Genomic DNA, 23804 nt, shown 5'->3' with positions numbered 1-23804 from the left:
CTTCGGTATGGATTTTCGGTTTAAGCTCACTCCTCTATCATATCAGTCACCACTCTAGAATCTGCTTTACATCTTCCAAAATGTAAACAAGCCTCCACTTTTATAGTTTTTTATTCCTTTGCCACTATTTTATTGGAGGAGATAAAGGAATATGTCAATCTATCATTTTTAGCTGTCCAGGTGACTTTGGAGAAGGAGAAAAATAAGATGATTGTAAAAATATTTTATTTCTCACTAGAAATTGGAGTTCATAATGAAAATACAATTCAAAAGGCTGTTTTTAAAAGCCGCTTTTATAAACAGTAGAGAGTAAAGTTACATCTGCAAGCTGGGTTAGCTGCACTTAATCTCTTTTCATTTCGGTTTCATCACCTGTCTAATAATAAAATAAAACTGAGTGATTCTCCAATCCCGGTGGTTATTAGAATCAGCTTGAGTGCTTGTTTGTAATTCAGATCTCTGGTCACAGGGCCAAAGATTTGGATTCCATAGGTCTGGGGTGGAAAGCATGAGGCTACATAATTTCTTGGGGCCCCGACACTTTGATTATCTGTGACTGTTCATTTCTATTGATTGATTTCCTTTTTAGCTGGGAACTCTTTTATGAATGACAAATATTCTAATTATTCAGACAATTATAGACCCATTTAGAGCCTTAAACTGAACTTCAATATTGCACAAGAATAGGCCACGAATTGTTAACAAGTATAAGTGCATAGTTTACTTAGTAGCTGAGAGGGACAGGATTAGGTGTTAGGAGAGGATGATATGTGATTTAAAGAAAAATAAACTAAAATATATCTCTATATTTAGAAAATAAACACCTCTCATCACTTAAAAATGAAATGCAAAATTTTTTCTTGCCTGACACAATATACAGGAAGTAGAATTTATTTTCTGCACACACAAACTCTGGTCAGGGTAGGAGTCAGAGGTGAAGGCATGGTGTCATGAGATTTTCAGGTTTATCCAAAGGGGTCGTGAGTTTTAAAAGGTTGCAAAGCACAGCAGCAGTGAGATAGATTGGTTTCTGAAGAAAAGTGAGAAAAGAAAACCATTAAGTCCAACTGTCACTCTTCCAACTGAATATTGAAACCACCTGGGAAAAAATTTTGAGTGAAGTTTACAGTCATAAACAACACTGGTGTTTTTGAGGTTTGCCTGTGAATCGCCATTTAGCTGTACCACATGCTTCCTAGAGATGTGATTAATTGCCATATTTTAAAGCTTTCAAAAGTGTTAAGTTGCCAGTTACACCAAGCTAACTTATTAAAAGGTTTCTGTTCATTCGGATCAGTAGATTTATGTGCTGCAGTATGGCTTAGTGGACCGGAGATTTAGGAGACTGGGATTTCCAGTCCACTTTCCCAGTGGTGTGGTTGGTGTATGGACTGGTACAGTTTACAGAGCGTTTTATCTTTAAGTCTTTGTAGGTCATGTATTGCATGTTAGGGAGATTTTGCTCAAAATTTGTCACCCATGGACTGCCAAGGTTCATTCGGCTGATTGACCGACTTGGCCAACTAGGTAAGTGTCTTCCTCCTCCTTCCTTCTTTATATTGAAGATAAACAGGGCATGTAATCCAAACTGATAGTTACTTGTAATAAGTAATAGAAATAAAGGTAGTAGTGGTCTTACTCCAGATCACTACTTAATGTAATGGGGGAAACTGATTAAGGAACCAGGACAGTAAGTCAAATATTAAAAGCAGTGGGGATAGAGACAAGAAAGCTGATTTTGAGTCCTCGTTCTCCCAGCTCTGTGAACTTGGTCAGGATGGCTTAAGTTCTCTAAGCTTCAGTTTCCTTGTTTATAAAACTGAAATCATAATAGCTACCTGATAGGATGGTTTTGAGAACTAGAGGAAATAATATTTTTAAGCACTAAGGCTATGCCTTGTATTTGGTCTGGAATATGATCGGAACCACTGTAAAATTTTAAATAAAAGAATGCTAATGCTAATTAGATTTTTGTTTTAGTAAATGTGAAGGATGAGTCGGAGGCACGTAAAACTGAAAAACGAGATTTGAAGCAAAGCGACAGATGAAAAACTTATAATACAGCTGAAAATTGTATAGTCTTAAAGCAGAAAAAGAATGGAGAGAATAAAACCTACTTGAGTGATGAGAGTAAGTTTCCTGACAGTAAGAGCCATGCCTTGTTCATTTTTGTGTACCTAGCACCTAGCACCATACCTTGTCTGCAGTAGGTGCTAATTCTATTTGATTATAGAATTGACTCAATTTGAGTAAATGTCATCGAAAAGATTAACAAGGTGAGAAATTTTGTAATTCCAACCGATACTTTTTTTTTTCATATGTTCTGTTACCCTAAAACTCTCTCCCTCTTTTTGTCTACCTCCAATTTGGGAAGCTAGGTATTTTGCCTTCATTTCTTCAGGAAAGAGGCGCCATAGGAGAGAGCAGACTTTAAAATATAATAAGGTTCATAAGTTTTGACTTTTCCAAAGAGGCCAGGCTTATTTGGAAGAACTCATAATGAGTCAGAGTCAATATGTCCTTCACAGAAATGGGCAAAGATTCCTTATTCTGAGGGTTGAAGAGATTGAGAGGGGACATGATGAGACCTGGTGTCTTCCTGGGGCAATGAGGGTGGGCCGAGGGTTGAGGAAACTGGACGTTTGGAGGTGGGAGAACAGAGAAGACCTGTGCTTCTGTTTCTGGGTAGTGCCCAGGGTGGGAGTGCGGAGAGGCAAGCTCTAGTTCTTACTGCCAGCCTGCCGAAGAAGCCTAGCTATTGCCTGCATAAGCCTCACAGAGTTTCTTGTGTCATAGTATGACGTGGCAGCAGCAGATAGTCCTAGGGCCTGACAACAGAGGTTTCCACAACTCAGAACAGTGCTCCACAGTATAATCCCTGCCCCACAACAGGTGTGACTTAAAGAAGAATCAGGGTCTTAAAGAGGCTTAAATAATGGGAACAATAGGGTAGAACAGGAGGGTGCAGTACTGATCTCACAATGAACAATTGCTGAAGTATGGAAGGGAACCAGGACATCTGAGTGAATGACAGTGTAGATAACCACTGACAACAAGATGCTTTCTCTCACTGCACCCTGATAAGTTCACAGTATGGGGTATGGGAATTTATGACCCCCAGAATTCTGATGCAATCCCCAGGGGAAGCCAAGGAAACTGAATTTGAATTAACCTAAGTTAAGTCTCTGCCACTCAGTAGCATAAACACTTGAAATATAAATTGAATTTGGTTATTAAAAAAACAGAGAAAAGTTTGTGGACAACTGACACTCAAGCTCCCTATAGGACATACTACCAGAAGTAGAGTAGGCACTGATTTCAGGTTGCTGCATGAACACTATATGTTGAACAGGTCAGAACACACCTAAGATGCAAGTTCAATCTAGAAAACCAGTTTTCAAAGGGATGTTGCTAAACTGGAGCCTGATAAAAATGGAAGGGAATAAAACTCATGCAATATGAGAAATGGTACAAATGGTAGGATCCTTAGCTGGGGCTCTAGCAGTTTTCTACTATTCAAAGTATTCAAAGAGTAGGGTAAAGACCAAGGGTGGAATTCCTGCTAACCTTTATGTAGCACTTACTATCTTCCAGGCACTGCCTCAAGCACTTTATATAAGTTAAGCCTTGATTCTCACGATGGCCAGAGCAATAGGTACCATTGTTATCCCCATTTACCAGGTGAACAAATGGAGGTGCAGAGAGGTTAAGTAATTCCCAGTTTCATACAGCTGTTGAGTGGCAGAGACAGGATTCAAACTCAGTTTTGCTCCAGGGTTCATGGTCTCACTTTGCTCCCTGTAATGTTCTGAATTAGTGTAAGAAAGAATTTTACAAGTAGAAGAACTCAAAAAAGGAATGCCGTTCATAGAATGCTGTTTCTGGGTAGTGCCCAGGATGGGAGTGGGGAGAGGCAAGCTCCAGTCCTTACCACCAACTTGCTGAAGAAGCCTAACTATTGCCTACATGGCGTAAGCTTCACAGAGTTTCTTGTGTAATAGTATGACACGGCAGCAGCAGATAGTCCTAGGGCCTGAAAACGCAGGGAGTGGGAGAGGCAGGTGCGGTGCATGGTACTGAAAGATTTGAAATCTGGTGGAGACGGACATTAGGCAGAATAACTCTGAAGTCTCTGATTATGAACTTCTAGGAGGCCATTATTCCCTTGACATTTTATTTACTAGTTAATTCTTAAAAACATTTGGTTCAATATAAGCTTTTTTCTCCCCTAAGTAGTATGTGAGAATAACTTAAGAAAAAAGTACAACAAAGTTCTAGCATAGGTTATATAGCATCCTATGGACATAATCCTAATTAGAAGAATCCCATTGAAAAATAGCAGACTTTTGTAAGTGAAAATATATTTTATATATGTAGCTACAGAGCTAATGGAGGATGACTTGGTGAAATTATTTTTAGATTTTTCTATAATTTGGAAACAATTTTTTTTTTTGGTGACTTTATCTCCTTATTATTGACTCCATTGGCTGAATTTCTTAGGGTTAATTTTTCCTACATGTTTTGGAATTTTAGTTTGAGCTCATCCTGGGTGTCCTCCACCCATCTTCCTTTCTTCTGTCTGTACTCACTCCTATCTGTCTAACATACCTGAGATTATCATGGTTGCTCCAGTCTTCTATCTCATTGTGATATTGGGAATTTGGTGGTCCAAGAAGACTTATCCCTTAGAAATGTCAATAGTTCATAGGACTTTTGGAATGCATTCATAAAATGGATGTGCATAATGAAGTGAGCCCAGACTCCAACATATTTTATACATACACTGATTTTTTTTCAAGTATGCAACTACATAAAAATCAAGAGAAGTTTGTATTTTGTCTTTGGCTGAACTTTTTAAAAGTGATTTAATTGATCATTTTGGAAAACCACATTACCGATAGTCTCTCTCCTCATGCTTTTGAATTGTCAATATAGCACACCTCATCAATCTGCATTTATAGCTGTTTTATTCATGATGATTGCTACATAGAGTTGCAAAATACCTAACAGCTTCATTGCACCTTTTAGTGTGACTGTGACTAAGCATTTACTTGTCGAAATTATACATTTCTTTCCTTCTATTTATATTAAAGTTATACATATTAACTTTTTAAAATCTGTTTGTAGATAGGTTAATTTATTAAAAATTACATTTGTAGTAGAACGGAGGGCATTAAAAAATGTTTATGATAAAATGGAGGTTTGGTGATTTATAGAGCTTTCATTTTGTTTTGAGTTTCTATAACCTCCAAAACCTCAAAATGAAACCAAGCCAAAACCTCTCGATTTTAAAACAAGGGCTTCCTTGAATCTTGACTCAGGTTTACTAAAAGAATGTATGACGCTTTACAAAAGTTAGTAGGAGGTAAGCTTTCCGTGGAGAGCAGCATGAAGCAAATCTCAGATTTAGGAAAAACCATGTAAAAATAAAATATTACTTTCTCAGAATATTTTCAGAAACTTTCTATTTACATGATATATTCTAGAGAGCGCATTAAATAAGCAACAAGTACTGTGACAAGACTACTGTATTGATACATATTTCTATTAGAGTATTTATGTATATATTATATACATATATATATTTTTTCCTTCTAATTCTCTTACCTAAATGATTGATTGGATAGCTGAGATGAGAAAAAAAGATAACCTTCAGTTTTTTAAACTTAACATTGCTCTGGGCCAAAGGGGCATCTATTCGGTGAAGTTCTTTTGGCCCTTACCCTAGGTCCCTCTTCGAAGTATCTTTTCTCTGTCTCTACACTATCTCATGAAAAAAGGAAACCAAAGCACAGTGAGTGAAGGAGTCATCTTGCCAAATAATAAAATGTATTATAAACCTATGTTGAATGAAATAGTGTGTCAATGATACAAAAATAGATACAAATAAGAGATATTACAGAAGTAAACTTTAGTATATAAAAAAACTATGGTAAAAATTACATCAGAAATGAATAAAGATTATTAAATAATGAAACTTGGAGAGGAAAAATTAGATTTTTACTACATAGTATGTACTAAACTACATTTAACAGAATTAAAAAGGTTTTTAAAATATAGAAATAGCAAAATTATAGACATTAAGTGCCATGATCTCAGAGAGGAAAATAACTCTATAAGCAAAAAAAAAAAAGCAAAACCAATGGAGGAAATCACAAAGGAATAGATTGATCAAATTAACTACTTTAAATTTTGTTTTTATTCATAGTACCAGTAATGTCCGCCTGTATAAGTGCTTCACTATGCTAGTGAAAGGGTCTCTAGACCTTCTGAATGTACATCCCCAACACAGAAGCACAGCTGCTGCTTACAGATGTCCGGGTTGGGTCCTCTACAAGGGCATGGCAACTAAGAGAGTGCCATCCACACTGTAGATATGTTTATTATTTTAAATATTTTTATATTTTTATTATAATTTTTTAGGCTTCAAAGGTAGGTATTTGTATATTTATTGTGACAGTTCCATGACCAATCAGTAGGCTGTCTTCTCATAACAGAGCAGATATCATTTTGCTTTGACTCACAAAGAAGAAACAAGTTCAAAAAACAAGACTTTGTTGTAATAAACAGCGCTTTGTTACAATAAACACTAAAATCTACTTTTCGCTTTCATCAGAAAATATCATAAAATGAAAAAGAAAAATTCTCTATTGGTAAAATTTAGCTATATTTTGTGTTTTATTTTATAGTTCATAGTATTGTCATGTTTATTTTACCAAAACGATATTGCTAAGTTTCCAATTTAAGTCTAATAATACTTTCATCTAACACATATCACTATGTAATAATATTTATTTACTATTACTACGTAATAATCTAATTATATCATAGCTATTTTTTATTGGTGGCTGTGAAATTTTATCATACAACTTGAATTGCTGTTAAAGTTTAATGGCTCCTTAAATAAATACAACTTAAAAATATTACACACTTTAAGGTAAATGTATTAAATGATTACATTATCTCTGCTCAGATATTCAAAAGATAAGAAAACAATGTATCGGGAACAGAAAAACAAAAAATGAGTGTTCACTAAATTTGGATCATTGAATGCCAGGGGAAAAAGGGAAATGAAATGACTGGTCTCAGAAGAATCTAGCACAGACACTTCACGGAGGGGGCAAGTGGTAAATTCACCCTCTATTTCTATGTCAGTAAGAATGGATGAAATCTTTTTTGAAAGAATGAAGAGAGAAAAAACCATGTTGAGTTCATCAAATGAAATATACTTTTTTGTTGATCTAGTTACATGATTGTATATTTGAATATTAAACAGCAGAACCCTCTTATGGAGATTATCTATCTCAAATAAGGCAAGTTTATCTACCAGAAGAAAGCATAGATAGGAGGTTTTTGGAAACTTCTTACACAAGAATTCTGAGAAGTGGTGAAAAAAATTCTAACTCCTGTTACTTTTCTTTTTTAAAAAAGCTGAAAGCATTCTTTCTAAAGAAAAATTTTATTTTGTAAACTCTTTGAAGACAGAGAAAAATAACTGAATAAAGAGAATGGGGACACAGATTGGCAGATTTTATCATCAATTATTTTAAAACAAATAGAATGAAATGCACCACAAATATTTTGTGTTGAAAATTAAAAACTATTTTAAAATAAATTATTTGAGATGAGAAAATATTAACATGCCATTAGTAAAGGTATACTATAAATAATTATGTGTTTAGTAAAACAATTTAGCATTTAGAGAATAATCTAAACAATTTAATGACAATGGGAATTTTCTTTATTTGGTAGAAACTATAGCAAAATTTGATAACTTTATGACTGACATACATTATACAAACATTAACAATAAATTGCAATATTGCACATTATTTAAGAGATGAAATACAAAATACAAAATCAAGATTACAGCAGGTGAATGAATGAGATCATTTAATAAGGTGAGCAATGCTAATTATTATTCAATTATTTTATATAGTCAGTGATGTACCAATACAATGACTATCTTAAAAAAGAAAATCAAAGCCCTGATTGTGGCATTTGCCAATTTCAGTGGTGTAAACATGCTAATAAGGCTGATTTCAAGCTCCCAATAGTTTAAAGACTGGCTCACAGAATTCCTGAATATTTAATGGTAGGCAGGCTTTCACGAGCCAGTGTAAGCTGGCTCCTACACACCATATAAATCTAAACTATGTAGAATAGATGACAATCATTGCTAGAAATGTGAATTTAAAAACAAAAGTCTTGTATTTCTACGTGACATTTTGGGCATTTTTGTTTAGTAGATGATATAACTAAAAAAGGTTTATATATATTTCAGTAGACTACTTACAAAGTTAAAATCTGGCTACAATGGTAGCATAACTGTGCATGGAAAAACTTAAATTGCAACATATCATTTTTGAAAACGATAGGATACCTATATTCTACTTTCTGTACGTTTTTTAAACTGGAAGGAAATGACACAGCAAAATATCTCTATGACAACACTGAAATTTTTTTTTTATATTATACAAACTATACAACTAGTTTTTAGCCTCAATAAAAATTAAAGATATTGGAAACACATTTACCAAATATAAGTATTTAGCCATTGTTGAATTTATAATTGGAAACTCAAATAGTAACGTTATATTACTAAAAATGCAAGTAGACGCAAGTGAAAAATTATTAGAATTTTTTGATATTACTAAAGGTACATAAGTTCTAGAAAAGAAAGTATATTTGAAGGAAATCACATTTATTTGCATTTGTTGGTGCTAGTGTATCATATTTATAAAAGTATTAATGTTATAAGCAAAATGTCACAGATACCAAAAGTCAAAACACATATCCTTGAAACTTCAAAGAGATTAAGATATTCCTTTAAGAAAGAAAGTGATTTATATGAAAAATACATATTGTTGCTCAAGAAATGGCAATCTCTTGACATAGATGTGAGCCTCTCTGTCGCAGACACAAACTAAAATTGATCAGAAAACCAATTTTGAATGGGAATCTCACAACCAACCCATCTCTGATCCAAAACCAAAATTTCTAAATTGAAAATTTTGTTTTTATAGCGAATGCAATATCATTAAAGTTTTATGATGCTAAGAGAATACTATGGCTGTTTTGTTCTCAATAACATGTCATTTAAAGAACTATGAGGGATATGAAATACTACAATCACACAAAAAGTTACGATTGGTATGTACTGATGACTGTAATAGAGAATGTGATATTGATAGGTCAGGAGTATTTGAGAAACTAAAATTTTTGTTTCCTAGAATCTAAATTGATTCAATATCTTCTCCCCTTTTCCCCCAGTGAACCACATGTATGCTCCCAGGGGTATGTGTCTTATCTTATACCATACTCAGACAATTGGAAATTCCCTCAAACTAGGAAAAGCATTAAGATGTTTTTAAGAGCTGCCAAAATGATGATGAATATTTACTATGATTATGTATTTTGTGTATTATCCCCAAATATGTCACAAAAAAATCTCAACAGATTTTGCTACTTAAAAATTAAAAATTTTAGAATGCTTTTTGCATATAAAAATTTAATGCTGTAGGATAGAGTTTTATAACAAATATGATAGGAAAAGGAATAAAATCCTATTTTTTATAATCAACAAAATATATAAAGACTTCTTACAAATAAATTTTAAAAACTGCTGGAGAAATAAAAATAAATGTTACAAGCCATGAATAAATAATTTACAGAATTATAAATGACTGGGAAATGAAAAAAAAACTCACAAGCAATTAAAGAAATGCAAAATAAAGCATAAGTAAGATTATCATCATCCCTCTATCAAATTGTCTGTGGTATATGGTCTCATAATTCCCCCATTGCTGCAAATGCATGGCACACCTCTCATCAAGAGGTGGCATTTATTTTTTCTTCTTTAGAATCTTGGCTGATTGCATGACTTGCTTTGAACAACAGAATGGGATAGAAGTGATGCTGTGTATATATAGGTAAAGATGCATATTGCTGATGTATTGTGCATTTAACTTGATAAAACTTGATAACATGGTCGTTTTAATTTCTTGTTTAATTTTTTGAGGTACCTTTATACTGTTTTCCATAGTAGTTTCACCAATTTGCAATTCTACCAACAGTATTCAAGGGTTTCAATTTCTCTACATCCTTGCCAACACTTGTTTTCTGTTTTTTGTTTGTTTGTTTGTTTTTAATAGTAGCCATCCTAATGGGTATGAGGTTATAGCTCATTTTGGTTTTGATTTTCATTTCACTTATCATTAGTGATGTTGAGCATTTCCATATGCTTGTCGGCCATTTTTATATCTTTGGAGAAATGTCTATTCAGGTCTTTTATCCAAAAGAATTGAAAGCAAGGTCTTGAAGAGATATTTGTACACCCATAGTCATAGAAGCATTATTCACAATAGATGAGAGATAGAAGAAACCTAAATGTCCATTGATAGATGAGTGGATAAACATACTGTAGAATATACGTACAAAAGGATGTTATTCAGCCTTAAAAAAGAAGGAAATCCTGTCACCTGCTACAACACAGATGAACCTCGAAGACATTATGCTAAATGAAATAAACCCGTCATGAGAAGACAAACATTGTATGATTTCACTTATTCGAGTTGTCTAAAATAGTCAAATTTATAAAAACAAAAAGTAAAATGGTGGCTACCAGGGGTTGAGGGGATGGGGAAATGGGGAGTTGTTGATTAACAGTTATAGAGCTTCAGTTTTTCAAGGTGCAAAAATTCTGGAAATTTGTTGCATAGCAATGTGAACATACTTAAAGCTGAACTGTACACTTAAGAATAGTTCAAATGGTAAGTTTTGCGTTATGTCATTCAAATGGTAAGTTTTGTGTTATGTCATTTACCGCAATTAAAATAAAAAAGAATTGACAAAGTTTTCTCAAAAGCAATTGGACAAAAAAATATAAATTGCACTAAAATAAAATTATAATCTTAGTCCAAGAATTAATAATACAGGCAGAAATTCATAAGAATGTTCATCATAATATTGTTTTTAGTAATAAATTAGTAATTTGTTATCAAAATATCCAACAACAGAATTAGGGTTGGTCACATAAATTGTGATATAGCTATATGACAGATTATGTCAATGATGTGAAAAAATGTTTATAGTAAAATGCTGAGTGAATAAAGCATGATACAAAACTTTATACAATATGATCCAAATATATAAATACATATATGTATATATGTATGTATAGCTATTTGTTGTATATATGATATAATCGTACACAGATATATTCTTTAATATATATAGAAATATATACATATCACCTATATTTTATACATTCATGCAACCAGTTTATTGAATAAACTGGATTTGGTAGATTACAAGTATAAACTTTGTTCTTTCACACTGCCATTTTCAAATAAACTCTAGAGGCTCATTCTTCCTGTAGCCAAGATGAAATTGTGAACAGATCCTTTAGCTTGTTTAGTCATTTGAAAGATATTAAAAAGTCTAATCCAGGCTATCACCAAAAAACTTCAATCTCTTATTTAACGTAAGCTTCTCTCCTGGCTCAGTTTAGGAAACTTATCATAGGAAGAAAGAATTGATTGGCTTCTTCACAATTGTTTCACTTTGTTCTTTCATCCTCCTTCCTACTCCCTTGGCTACCTCTCTATCCTGCTGGGTAGAAGAAAGATTAGGGAGGAAAAGAAAGGTCAGAAAAGATCACTGCCACTGTCTCTGGATGTGACGAATGTTCAAATGCTAGTTCTCCAAGAGTATGCAGGTGTTCTCTAAAGACCATCCATCTCCTTGCTCACACACAATTCTTCTACCTTTTCTTTCTGTGCAGATCTTCTTCCTACTTTTTTCACTCATGAAGATGAGTTGCCTAGTTTCTTACTACTGTCTTCTCAGCCTTTACTCCTGGTGGTCTATTTTTATTTTAGGTATCTTCTTGGAGGTGATCCCTTTGAGAGTATTGCAGTCATTGTCCATGTGGCCAGGAAAAATAGAAAAACAGGGGTCTTAGTCTCACTGAACTCTCAAAGTACAAGTAATTCTTAACTGGGGCTTCTTTTTTATTTTTCTGCTGCCACTGATGGCTTCTCTCACATCTTTCTCTTTAGAGGTTCTCTAGGAGTAAATCAAATACTGGTACTGTGTCCGCTGAACTCCAGAGGACCCCGGCCAGCTATCCAAGTAGTCTCCTTGAATCTCCGTACTTGAATCAAGATGAGAGTGAAGCACACATCCCGCAGATGTGGGATGGAATGGAGCATCTGCTCTAAGGCAACTCTCTAACACAGGTGTACTCAACTTGTGTACCATTGACAGTTGGGCTGGATAAGTCTTTGGTGTGAGGGGCTGCCCTGTGCATTGTGGGACGTTAAGCAGAATCCTGGCTTCTACTCACTAGATGCTAGCAGCACCACTGACTAATTGTGACAAGCAAAAATATCTCCAGACATTGCCAACTGTCCCTTGGGGGACAAAACTGCTTCCATTTGAGAGCCACTGATCTAAGGGTATTTTTTCTATAAACCTCCCTACTTCCTACTGACTTTACTTTCTCTTGTTTAGAATGAAGATGGGTGGTGGGCTCATGCTGGCAAAAGGGCACCTCCAGTGAAAATCCTGCATAGATGGTCTAGTACCCTGCTTTAGAATGTGGGGACACTGGGCACCCCAGAAAATCCTGGCCAACTGTGAGATAGAAAGAGCTGTATTTAATAGCTCGTTCCACATAAAATAATAAAAAAGACCCAAGTGATAGATAAGAAAGCACATGAAAATGTTAATAGGGACTATCTTTGAATGGTGGCACCAATAACAATTTTTCTTCATTATAACTTTAATATTTTATACAATATATTTATAGTTCATGTAAAAAATATTTTTAAAAAATAAGACTGAATAAATCCTATAATTTTCAAGACCTAACTCAAATGCCATCTCCTTTATAATGCCTTTTCAGATTACCAGGACAGAAATATGTTTCATCTTCTGGAGCAGTGACAGTAGCTGACTTCTTTTAAGCATTATAAGCCTATACATGTATTACTTTATTTAATGTTCACAATCACTCCATTAACCAGGGGTATTGTTATTTCTGCTTTTCAGAGAGGGAAACTAAGCTTAGAGATGTAAATAAGTTGCCCAACTGGCCCAATACTACAAGCTGGCAAATGACAGAGCTGTCATTTAGAGCTGAATCTGTCTCTCCAGTCCATTTTTTTGCCTCCCACTGTATTGGTCACTGGGCACCTAGAACTTAATCATGTTTTAAGTGAATTTAAACATTACTGAGACATTTTTTTTCATCTGCATAGTATTCTCCAAGTAAATTGTAAACAGTTTCTTTTAGAGAATAGACAACTGAGCTTTTATTAAATATCTTCATGGAGGGCCACATGGTAAGCAAATTGAAACAGTGCTTAGGTGGAACAAGATGGCGGAGACTGATAAGATATAAAAACATAAGACTAATCCATAGTTTCTACCACAATTATTTGACATAATTTTATAATGGCAATGTCATAAGTAATGAAGATTATCGGACATGTGAATACTGACATAAAGATATATATTTAAGCTGATAATCTGCTGTTTAAATACCAGTGTCATTTATATTCAAGTAAAAGGAGACATAATTAACATATACTATGAAAAAAGACATTGTTAGATATACTAGACTGATTTTAATACAAAGTTACTACGTAAATTTAGCAAGTCCATTGTACCAAACTATCTTAAATGAATACTCAGTGTAGTAACAATAGCAGAGTCAATGATGATTAAAACAGCTGAGGAATCACAGGGCCCATGCCAGATCACTAGGTTTGGAGAGACAAGAGTAAGCTAATTCCCACTTGGTTACCCATATATGACCAGGCTTGGGTCCTAGTGGCTCAACAACAGACAGAATAGAGTGAACAGACTGCAAGTTTTCAATCTTATAAGTGTGTAGGGCTAGTTGAAACAGGGACTGATAAATGCCATGGAAAAGTCCTTCCTTTCTATTACTGTGGCCAAAATAGGTACATCTAGTCTTCTTTTGGAAAACTAATAAAAACAATAAGGTTAATGGTAAAACTCAGAGAGGGAGACTTTTTACCAGTGGTACTCAAAAACACCATCCTTGGGCCAACATTGACATCAACGAGGAGTTTATTAGAAATGTAAATTCCTGGTCCCTACCCTAATTAATCAGAATCTTTGGAGCTGGGACCCAAGAATTTGCATTTTTACCCACTCTCCAGGTGATTTTTATGCGTGCTAAAGTTTGAGAAGCACTGATCTATACCACCCCCACTACATTTGCCACCTCACAATAGAAGAAGTCTCTTCAAGAATTCACTGAAAATGAAAGTTTCTAACTTTGTGATTTGGAAGACAGTAAACACTAGCTATATGTGGCTAATTGATCCAAATAAGGATGTGTTGTAAGTGTAAATACTGGATTTCAAGGACTGAGTGTGACAAGGAGTAAAAAATACCTCATTAATACTTTTTATATTGAGTATATGTTGAGATAATAACATTTCATATATATGGGTTAAATAAAATGTATTATTAGCTTCACCTGTATCTTTTTACTTTTTAATGAGGCTACTAGAACATTTAAACCTACATATGTGGCTTTCATTACAGTTCTATTGGATGGCACTGTTCTAACTAATCTTCTTAAAGGATCATTTTTTTTCCTAAGCTACATTTTCTAGTTCTAAACTAGCCAGAGCTTATTTGAAATAAGAGCAGAGTAAAAACAGCATTTGTTTCATGTTAACATGTGCCATACCTTGTACTAAGCATTTTGCCTAGATTATCTCATTTAAAAGACACAATAATTTTATGAGGTAGCTATTATTATTATCCCCATTTTAATGATAAGGAAACTGAAGTTCAGAGAGTTTAAATAACTTGCTCAATGCTACCAGGTGATATGTGATGAGCTAGACTTCAACTCAGGTCTATCTGACCCCAAAGAACATGCTTTTATATATTTCCCTGAACATCTTCTCTTTGTTATACAATGTACTGAAAAAAAAAGTTATTTTTAATGACAGTTCTTTACATTAAAATAATTGCATTATTCAAGTCTGTATCAAGTAGAAACAAATTGTTAGAAAAAAATAATAATAGAATCAACTTCGTGTGTAATGTGTGAATTTATAGATATTTAAGATGTAAAGCCATTCAGGAAGCTTGACACAATCTTCCTCAGCTTTCCATCTGATCAATGGGTTTCTTTCAGTTGTTCCCCATAATAACTCTTATGGCTGGTCATATGGCTAAGAAAACTCTCTAAACTCAGTTGGCAGTCTCTGGATCAGAAAAACCAAGAAAAATCAGCAACTTCATAACCGTGAAGTCATTCCCTGTTATGTTCTACCAGCTTCAAGGAGGGGTCACAGATAGGTTATTGAAAGTAGGGTGAATACTTTTAGAGACAATTCTATTTGCCAGAAGATTTGTTAATCCATGATGAAAATTATATTTTTTGAAATGTAAGGCAGACATATCATCAGTCTTTCTTTTAGTGCCTGGCAGAGGTGCCAAGAAGCTTACCAACAACATATCGCTCATTCTAACTGTTCCATTAATATTTATTATTGTTGGTAGAAAACATTACTAGGGTAAGTCCCAAAATCAGGGGGATGCAGAGCAATAGAGATGTCTAACAATAACCAACAATCTGTTTGGATAAGTTCTTATAGATGAGTAGAGTGTGCTCTCCATCATCTATGACATGGTCTAATGAAAAATCAGAATATGAAGCTAAGTACTGAAGGGCAGATAGAAGGAGAATAACAGATGCAATGGCTCTAATTACAGTCGTTTATGTCATGGCATTTAACTCTTTAAGCCTCTTCATCAACTGGAATAAACTTGATTTCTTATGATCAAGAGCAACACTTATTCTTATTAGTTCCATATTAAACATGTTTGGTCAATAATAGTGTCAATAAAAATTGATGTTCTGAGAGTTTGTTGCCAATAATCAACTTGAGTTGACCACAGCCAATAAGTTTCAAGCTATTCAAAACTTTGATGGTGATCTGCACAGACATTGGAGAATGTTTCCAGTGGCTTTTGGATCAAGTCTCCTGTGGGTTTTAGAGCCAACTGGACCCTTTGCACCAATTATGTCATCAAGGAGATCTACATGCAGACATCAGAATTCTATCAATCAAAATTAAAATAGTGGTTGTCTTCTTCACAATGTTTGTTGTTTCCAATGTTAGTTACAACCCCAGGCTTCTCAGGTTCTGAGTTCATAGACAAGACATTTATAACAAATAAAAAAAGCCACTACTTTGCTTATGGGGTCTTCAATTTACATACATTGGCATTACCATCATCCATCAATAAAACAGGCTCAATCTCTTCAAAATCAACGGAGGTCAACTTTAAGAATATAATCCTTAAAGTTGAATCACGAGTATTTTTTTGTTGCAGTAATGGCTGATTGCCATTTTTTTTTTTTTTTTTTTTTTTTTTTGGATGACTGCTAGTTGCAGGTTGGGTGGGAAACGACAGTAGTTACATGCACATAAAGCATTTTTGCAGCTTATCCTCAGGTGACTTCTTGGAAGTTCCTGCCTGTGTACTTTTATGAGCTCTTTTTTTTTTCCATCAGGTCCTTAAGAAAGCCAAATTTCAACTGTCACTTAGAGTTCCCAGAGCTTGTATGTGCCAACTCCTATATTTTCATAACTCACTCAGAATCTCATCCAATATAAAATGCAAAGGACTAATGGCTAATGACAGTTTTTCCACCTGGTAAATACTAGCTTTCACTTGCTTGAAAAGTTCAAGATGACGAGGGAACAAAGCCTTTCTCTTGATAGCAGAAACTCATGGAAATGTGACTCCCCTAGTCTAGCCAGTGGTAAAAAGTGTCAGCATAGCTCTAGCCTTAGATCCAAATTAAAACCATCAGCTCAGCCTGACTGTTATGTGGCCATAACATTTCACCACATTAAATGTGTGATAACTGTGCATGGGCAGGTAATATAATCTGACAGTGTTTGCTGTCACCATGGAGCTGTCATGTCTGAATTGTTTTCTTAATCCCAGAGAGTCAGTGTCCGTCATGAGTCTTCATTCTAGCCTAAATTCATTATGATGGTAATAATATATGTAGTGATGGAAGAATCTAAATCAGGGAAGCAAATTAATATTTACTGAGTACTCACTATGTATGCTTGGTAGACAAATCCTAAGGTGACCCCCACTGATTTTCCACTTCTGAATCCACTCCTTTGTATAATCTCCTTCCCTTGAGTGTGTGTAGGACCTGGAACTTGCTGGTAACCAATAGAATATGTCAAAAGTGATGGATATCACTCCATCACTTTGATTAGGTTACCTTATATGGCAAAGATGATAGGCTGTCATTCCTGTGATTACATTATGTTACATGAGATTCTTTATTAGCAGAGATTCTCCTTGTTGACTTGATGAAGTAAACAGCCACATTGAGGGAACCCATGTGGCAAAAAAAAAAAAGAGCAAAGAAAAACTGTAGGTGGCCTCTAGAACCTGAGTGCATTGTCCAATTGACAGCCTGCAAAAAGCCAGGGCATGCCATCACATAGCCACAAGCAAAGAATCCTGCCAATAACCGGAATAAACTTAGAAGCAGATTCCTTCCCCATATTAAAATGCAGCCTGACTGACAACTTGACCTCAGTCCTGTGAGATCCTGAGCATTGAAACACTAAAAGCTGTGCCTGGATTTCTTACTCATGGAAACTGTGAGATAACAAGTGTGTGTGTTTTTTTCAGCTACTATATTTATGGTAATTTATTATGGCAGCAGTGGAAAACTATGCATGACCATAAACCATGTTTCTGTTCTACAGTCTCTATCATGTTTTATCACCTCAATAACCTTAGGAACCATGATAATAGCTAGGTAGAGCGTAAAGTTTAAAAGTTCTTGCCCTTCTCTTAAGAAAATAGTCACACAGAATTTCAGGGTCCTTGCCCAGGAAATGAGGGAAACCTCCCTTACTCTCTTGCATCTAATACCTAACTGGTCATGCATAAGTTATGAGCCAACTATCTTTGAAATGTTTTGATACAAATTCTGCCCAAGAGGATATTAATAGATGTCACCAGTGCCCTGTCCATATTCCTCCCCACTCACCATGCATATTTACCCAACAACTTCCTGCTGTCAACAAGTACTTGTGACTCTCTAGCAGAGAACTATGATATGTGCAGTTCATGGGTGAGGAAGGCTAAAAGTTCTGGGGAATTGATGTCTCTGGGAACATCCCTTAGCCAATGGCAGATGGAGTTGGAAGATAAAGGCCCCAGCTTTCTTTGCCCTCAAAGCGCAGCCATTCAAGGAGTTTTTTTACATCATTTCCTAGAAGTCCTCAGTGGGACTGAGACCCTAGTGCCCCTAATAATAACCTACTTCTTAACATATCCTGTAATGATGTCTTTCTCTTCTTGTCTCATTTCCCAGCTCTTACCAGTGGTTCCTGAAATCTTCTCTCCAAAGAAATGGTTTGAACTAATTCCTTTTCTCAGGGTCTGCTTCTCAGTGAACTTAACCAAAAAGGTAGGAGCACTTCAGATTGGTTGGAAATTTGGTAGAAACCCAATCAAGAAGGACAAAAACAAGCATAAAGATTATCTCAAAGAGTGCTCTTACAAATGTCCTAGGCAAAATGCATAAAAAGAGAAATAAAACTGACCAGAAATTATGGATTCTATTGGTCAGACTCAATGTTTACTAGCCAAGCTTTGATAACTAATTTGACCGCAAATATTTTAATACTGGGAAGGCAGTGCGTTGGATGGTGAACACTGACGGTCTCCCACTGGATAGATATCTCCCTTATTGTGAAATCACATGCTAGCATTCTGATTTATACACTAATCTCTTGAGTTTGGTGAGTATGAGTCAATTTCAAAAGTCCTGTCAACTCTGGCAGTAATTGCTGATTAAAGAATCAGAGTCTGGAACTGCCACCCCAGAAGTCTCTGTCTGGGTAGACAGGCAGATTCTTTTGATATGTTTTTCACTTGCTTGAACAATTCTCATTATGTAATCAAAACCATGCCTAGTTCTTCAGGAAATACAAGCCTTTCCTGGCATCAAATTCTGAAAAAAAAATTCATTATTTATAAGTGGTACTAGATAACATAATGATCAATCTCAAACTTCCATAAAATCTGAGAATAACATATTCAACTACAGCACAGAGAAAGTATTTCTGTTGGGGCAAAGCTAAGGAGGTCATGGAACTTGACCTTAAAGTAGAAGCAGTGAGTCTCAACCAGGTTCCAAAGCCCCCATGGGACCTCAGTAGCTTTTATAGGTTTCCTTTACCACACATTGCTTGTAGACTGAATAAACAGATCTCACACAAATATGTATGGCTGTTTTTACAGATATAAGTAGATGTTTTTGATCATTGTACTTTTGACTTCATGGTGGTGGTTAGTGCTTTTGATGATCACTTTGTGTTTTCTCGATCAATGGTTACTAAATAAAACTACTGACATTTAGGAGGGCCTTGATAATTTTTTGGCTAATAAGGAATCCTCTTCTATTAAAAGATTAAGAGCCGCTATTTAGACAGCCAAATGGGCAGCAGGTCTTTTTGAATATGTTCCATAAGAATTCATCTTCTTAACTGGTTTTTGAAAGGTGAGACAGAGGAAGCTGTAAGTTCAATGTTATCTTCTCTGATGGCCCTTGAATTTAAAGGTTCTGAAATTTTGCCTAAATTGTATCCCTGTGCTAGGGGGCAAGGTTGACATTATTTTATGAAAATGTATAAGTCTAACTGATGTTTTTCTCTGAGCGGAATCTATTTTATGATCTGTGCAGGTAGTGTTAGGATATAGGAAAGGAGGAACTGTGGTTCTACCTGAAGATCAGCCCAAGATGCTGGTCAAGACAGAGTAATTTCCCCATAAGATATAGAAGAAGACAGATCGACTCCCTGAGGCAGCCTTGGTTCCACTCTAGTGTCTCTAGGAGATTTCTCTGGGGTTCTAGAACTTGTGTACTCAACAAAAATCTAGTTCTCTCAGAGTTCACTGGACTCTTTTCTCATTATTATAGTGCTTCATACCTTCATAGGTATTTTCTCTTGATCCTTTTTGCAGTCCTGTGAGGTGGGAAGGGTAGAATTATCCCAGTTCACAGATAAGCACCCTGTTTCGCAGAGCCTGCCTTGTTCAGGACCACTAAGCTAACATGTGGCAGAAGCAGGACTAAGACCCAAGCCCTTCTGAAACCAATCTAGAGGACAATTTCAAGTCAAACATAAACTAGTGTAGTTGCCTTTTAAAAATCACAGTATCTGTCTATAAATTTACATTCACATTGTTTTTATATAACTTTAAAACAGCATACATATCACATAAAATGTCATATTTCGTAAGACATATTTGGAAATCCAGGAGTTAAAAATAGAAAAGTATATTTAATATTAAATAAAATATTTAATATTAAAAATAGTCAATATTTAAGTCATCATTATTTAGTATAATTTTGAATATTTTACTCTGCATAAGATACTTTATGTAGATTAACCCATTTCACCATCACTACTGTCCTCTGAGGTGTTTCTCACTTTAAGATTGGAGAACAGGCTCAGAGAGTCAAGCGGCTTATCCGGGGTTGCTCAGCTAGAACACCGTAAGTAGGAGGATTTGACATTAGCCTGGCTGCCATTTTCTCTTATTCTACAGTTCCTCCCTGATGCTTAAATATTTTCCTCAAGAAAACCTATATTTTTCTTGGCTCATTATTTATCCTTTGCCCCCGATCACCTAGAGCAAAATGTTTAGGATCTTAGACTCTCCACTTTCAGTTCATTTCACCACGTACCCTTGAAATGATGTGAATTGTCTCAACGGATGGCAGACAAAGGGGAGTCGAGGCTGGTCTTATTTATCAGGTCTTTCTCTCTTACCCACTAACTATCTCATTACTGTTGACCAGCCGGATGTCAGCATGTCACACATTGTTCTGAGAGCAGAGGAAGAGCCCCTCTGGTCGGTAGATAATCAAGAAACAGTGTTATGAGAGCTGACATCTTATGAATAATTATTTAAAAAATCTGTTCCTTCAAGCCTAGACGGGCATTTGGTTCTACCAAGTTGCTCAGTCAAACTGATGAGAATATCAGTTAAACAAGATGCCAGTGCCCTTATTTATTTATTTATGTATGTATGTAAGTAAATTTATTGAAGGTTATATTATCAGAGTGTATGGTCAAAAGAGTATAAGGCAGATAACTCTGATGTAATGCAAGCAACCCTTAGACTTCTCTGGAAAGTCCTCTTAGAATTGTTGGACTCCAATTCTTTTTCTGTTTTACATAAGTGTCTGTTCTTATCAATTTTTTGTTGCTGGGATGTTAAATGGTAGAAAGTTGATAGTCACTACAGATGTGAACACAATAAAAATTTAAGCTCATTATAACTTTGAGGGATGCCTACCTAAATTTTATGATAGATGAGTTTGAGAGTGGGGCTAGCTAATGACTTCTAAAAATATGATCTTAAAGACAACTATGCGCAGAGGTTGTCAAGGTGAAGAAGGGGGTGTGTGCATGCTCCACTGCCCTCAGGAAACTGACATAAGCTCTTGTCCTAGTGATGCCACATGAAGACTTTAGGCAGGCTCTCCATTCTCCAAAAGCTACTTCATGGAGCTCTTGGTTGAATTAAAATGCATATTTTAATTTGCTGGAAACTAATAACTTCATTCAGTGCGTGATACACAATTAATTTAGGGGCAGTTTGCGGAGAGAATAAAAATAGCACCACATAAAATGTACACATTGATTGTACTAATCTTTATTTCAGAAAAAAAAAACCTTGAAAAATGTCAACAATGAAGCTCTAATACAACATTTCTCAATGAGTGGCCTGAAGTCCGCTTACACAGGCATGTTCCTGGATTCCAACATAGCACTGGGGGAGGGGAGGTGGAACTGGAATCTTCTCTTCAAGAGCCTGCTCAAGCACAGTCTGAACCCACCTCCAGCACCTAGAACTTGGGACAAATTCTATCTCCTCCAAACATATTTTATAAAGATGATTTTAGTTCCCAATAACCATCAAAGTGAAAAATCCACAAAATGCATAAACTATGCGGGAGTATGTAGAAGGTGGGTGGCTCACTGCTTTGCTCTTAGCCTGGGGTAGTAATTCATGAGTCTTAGCTAGGAGAGTACTTCCTTGCATTCCTCCAGGATGGCTGCAGGGCAGGACAATCAGGCCTGAGAGTCTGGGCACATCTCTTACCAACTCAATGATCCCAGCATTATCATTTATCCTCCTTGAACCTCAGTTTCCTCTTTTGTCATGCGAATGTTATTTGATCCCCACAACATGGTACTGAGGAAGCAGGAAACTGAGAAGCTCTCTCTCTAAAGAGCTGAATGACTCTCCCAGAGTCACAGGTAGAGAATGGCAGAAGAAGGGCTGCAACCCGAGGTTTTGGCCTATGATCCCAGTGCTATGTCCTATGCGTAATCATAGTCTTTACATATATATGACTCAGGCTTTCTTTGGAGGTTAAGAGGAGAGATTTCTAGGTCTAAGGTGACCAACTGTCCTGGTATACATGAGACTTAGAGTTTTAAAACCAGGAAAATCCTGGGTAAAGTAGATCAAAGTGGTCACTGCCGCCACGTTATCATTTTTTGCAGTCATTCTTAACTTTGGATGCAGAATAAAATCACCTGAATAGCTTAAAAATGATGATGTTCAGACCATCAAATCTGAATCTTTAGGTGTATCTATAGTACTTTGATTTTTAAAATCTCTAAAGGTTATTTGAATGTATAGTGAAGATTGGGAGCACAACACTGGTTTAAAATACAATATTAATGACTTTGTTTTTCAGCAGACTACACGAAAGGGATAAGCTTACATAATTCTCCACAATAAAGATGGAGAGAGTGGCTCAACAAAAGCTTTACTGAAAGGCATATTGGAGAAGATTAATTTCCTCAAGGATGTAACAGCTGGAATGAGCACTCAATTGACTAAACCAACCAATGGTAGTGCCAAGGGAACTCCAAGGACCACAGTGCCAGCTACAGCCACAGGCCATGTGTGGGGAGACAGATGCTGCTCTGGAAAACCATTTTCCATAGGTTGGCATCCAGTCCCCTTGGCTCATCTCAAGGAAGAGGCAGAGCATGGCCAATATGGTGTGACGAAAACAACTCTCTGCGGGTGGGAATTTTCTTCTACTGAATAAAATAAGCGCATTCTCACAAGTTTAGTGGAGTCTGACTTTTTTCCTTTAAGAATTAAAGATTTTGGAGCCTCAAAGGAAAATCTTATAAGAAAAGTAGAACCATTTCTGAATTAAGTATCAAATGAAACAGGGACTATCACTTAATGATTACAATACCTGATTTGCCTTGTTTTTCCTGGTCCTGTAGCATTCTGCATCATCAGTTGTCCTTAGAGAACAGACCAAAGTTGTACTTTTGTGAACAGCAGAAAGTTGAGAATAACATCTTATCTATGTATTTAAAAAGTGCACATGTGTTAACTAGTACCTATTCTATGACATGATTCGCCCAGAGCAAATTACAATGGCCAAAAATGCCACTCAAAGTAGAATTTGAATTAGTCTGTATATCCTTACTTAGATCATTGGTTTTTTTTTAAACTGTAAAATCAATAGCATTGAACATAATTTCGAGGAAAAAATTTTACTATTCCCAAAAATTATTTTGATTTTTGTATTTCCACATCTGTCTTATTTTCAAATGATAGTATCAGTAAGAAGATAAAAAGAAACCATAACTTAATACTCCTTAAACATCACTAGAGTGGGAAGACTTTAAATGCTTTAGAAAATATTT

At 35.5% G+C, this 23804-nt stretch overlaps 1 long non-coding RNA gene across 1 annotated transcript; it reads left to right on the top strand.

The window, feature by feature from the left end:
- The first annotated feature begins 1262 nt into the window (after window positions 1-1262).
- On the top strand, window positions 1263-23583 carry LOC120581633 (uncharacterized). The gene is made up of 3 exons (XR_005647357.1): window positions 1263-1527; window positions 18419-18514; window positions 22832-23583. It is a non-coding gene; the product is annotated as an uncharacterized LOC120581633 (long non-coding RNA).
- Window positions 23584-23804: the final 221 nt, after the last annotated feature.

Source organism: Pteropus medius, unplaced genomic scaffold, assembly GCF_902729225.1.
Source record: "Pteropus medius unplaced genomic scaffold, Ma_sr-lr_union100, whole genome shotgun sequence".
In the NCBI taxonomy this organism is placed as follows: Eukaryota; Metazoa; Chordata; class Mammalia; order Chiroptera; family Pteropodidae; genus Pteropus; species Pteropus medius.
The sequence above is the reverse complement of the archived record's forward strand: the minus strand, read 5'-3'. Positions and strand labels throughout refer to the sequence as shown.